Here is a 2,561-nt window from a genome sequence, read left to right as displayed (position 1 = left end):
CTGGTCTGGGAGTGATTACTGAGGAGAGCAGCATGGAGAGCCCAGCCGTGGGGTCCCTCTCAAGCACACCCTCACCGCAGTGGGAATGCGGGTCTCAACCTCCCTAGGCCTCTGTGATTTTCGTCTGTCACATACTCACCTCCAGCAGGGATGTCTATGGTGATGAGATGAGGGAGCATCAGAGCAGATGTGGCACTTAGTAGGCTTGCGGTGAGTGGACGCTGGCGTCAGTGGAACAGGAGACTGGGCGCTGCGTGTGGACGCACTCACGTGCTGGTGGCATGGGTGGACAGAGGAGAGAGGGACACTCTGCCATTCTCCTTTTGGTCTGTCACCCCCGCTGTTTTGAACAGAATCCGTGAGTGTATTCTGTTGCCCCAGTCAACTTGGTAGGCTGATTGCTCAATTTTCTGCTTCCACATTTGATTTCTTATGAATGGGAAAAGGAATACTTCAGTTACTTTTCTGGTTGATGGCATATATTCCTTGATATCACCTTAATGCTTTTTAATTTCTATGTATTTTGGATGCTGGAGCTTGCCTGACATCTGTGTTTTTATGCCTCACCCTCTCGCGTAACTGTTGGCCACACCAGGACCAGAGAGAAGTGACCAGACTGATTGGTAGCAGGGCTAGGACTGGAATTCCCCAGCCTTTTGGCACCCAGCAGGCTCTGTTTTCTGTATTGCACTGCTCTTCCCTATTTCGACCCCTGTTAGGACAGTGGATGTGAAATGTAGCTGGGCGCTTTTGGGGGTGTGCTAGGAGTGTGGCAGATGCCTCAGACTGGCATTTTCCCCTGATTCTGAATTCTCATGGCTCAGAGTCAGTCTCTAGGCTACGGACCGGGAAGATACAGGAAGTTGTTTTGTGTGGCAAACTTTGCCTGGGCATTTTTTTCACCCGGCAATTTATTTGGTTTGGACTGGAATAAATTTCTGATATTGGTTTCTTTGCCAATATTATTAGGGAGTCAAGCCTGACTTGTTAACTTAGCCCAATTCATAGTGCTTAGAATCTCAGTGAGTGTGTGTTGAACTGAGCGGAAGTGTGAGAGCATCTTGGACAGTGGTTTGCAAACCTAGCTGCATCTGGGGGACTGAAAAAAGCATGCGTGCTTACTCCAGACCAGTTGAAATAGAATCTGCAGGAATGGAGCCTGGGCAGCTATAGTGCTGTTAAAAACTGATATACCATAAAAGTTGAGATCCACTGATCCACAGTGAATTGGAGTCCTGGATCATAGACATGCCTTATGCTTTCACCAGCTTAGAATGGTTCTTGTGCTTTAGAACTGTGAAAAAAAGTCTTATGCAAACAAATGTAGAAATAGCGTAAATGCCACCTCCTGTTACTACCTGCCATGAAGTATATTTACCAGTTATTCACTCTATTCTGATCTCTACCCTTTCCACCTTTTCTTCATGGAACAATGATTTGACAGTTGGTTACACAGAACCAGAGTAAGTGTAGTTTGATTGGTGGGAAACAATTTTGGGTATGAAGTACTCTTTAGGCATTTATTAAACTCTTGTTTGTACCACCGCTGTGCTGGACAGTTTATAAATATTACTTCTTTAAGCAAGGCCTATGGAGTCAGGCTGCCTGGGTCTTGCTAACTAGCTGTGTCATCTGGGGCAAGTTTTTAAGCTTATATAAACCTGACTTTCAGCTATGAAATGGGATGACAAGGAGTCATTATCATCTCACAGGATTGTGCAAATGTGTGTGTAAAGTGCTTAGTTTGGTGCCTAACACATAGTAACTAAGTAAAGTTATTATTACACCATCATCATCATATTTAAATGTAAATATTAAGAGCTAATAAATTTGTAAAGGTAGCATATACCCTTACCCCTTGAACCAAAGACTAGTTTAGTTTTAAGTGGTTGGGTTAATTTATCACTTAAATATTAGCCTCTTGAATACCTTGAATTTCAATTGAACGTAGCCAGAGGATTTCATAATTGGACTGTTGCCTCTGGAAGTTGGAGCTTTGTTTGGTTGGTTGGTTTCACTTCCTACACTAAGCATGTGGCTGTGTGCACCTTTATGGTGACTTCCGGTACTGGGGAGTCAAAGCTTCATTCGCTTCTTTGGAGGAGATGATCTTATGCCATATGAAGCACTCAGACTTCGTTAACTATGTACCATCCAGACAAGACCAGGTGCTTCCCATGGCAGCCTGTCCTTTTCTTAGCTCTCTCATCAATCTAGCCTGTTCCTTCTATTCCTCTTTATATTAGAACTCCTCTTTGAACAAGGAATGTTGTTTTGTCACTGCTAGGTCCCCAGCAATTAGTAATGCCTAGCACATACTAGGTGCCTCCTGAATGTTAATAGGTGATAATCTAGCAGAACACAAGATAAATCCGCAGGTTGAGATTTAAGCTGTGTGGTATGAACGCTGCATTGGCAAACGTATTGAATCAATTTTGTTAATACAAGTTAAACATGTCTTAGTAACTGACTTAGTTCAGTAATCATTTACTGAGTGTCTTCTAGGCCAGACATTGGGGACAGAAAGGTAATAATATATGATCCCTGCCTCATGCACAGGA

The sequence above is a fragment of the Macaca fascicularis genome, chromosome 2, assembly GCF_037993035.2.
Source record: "Macaca fascicularis isolate 582-1 chromosome 2, T2T-MFA8v1.1".
NCBI classification, from domain to species: Eukaryota; Metazoa; Chordata; class Mammalia; order Primates; family Cercopithecidae; genus Macaca; species Macaca fascicularis.
Note: the sequence above shows the minus strand (reverse complement) of the source record.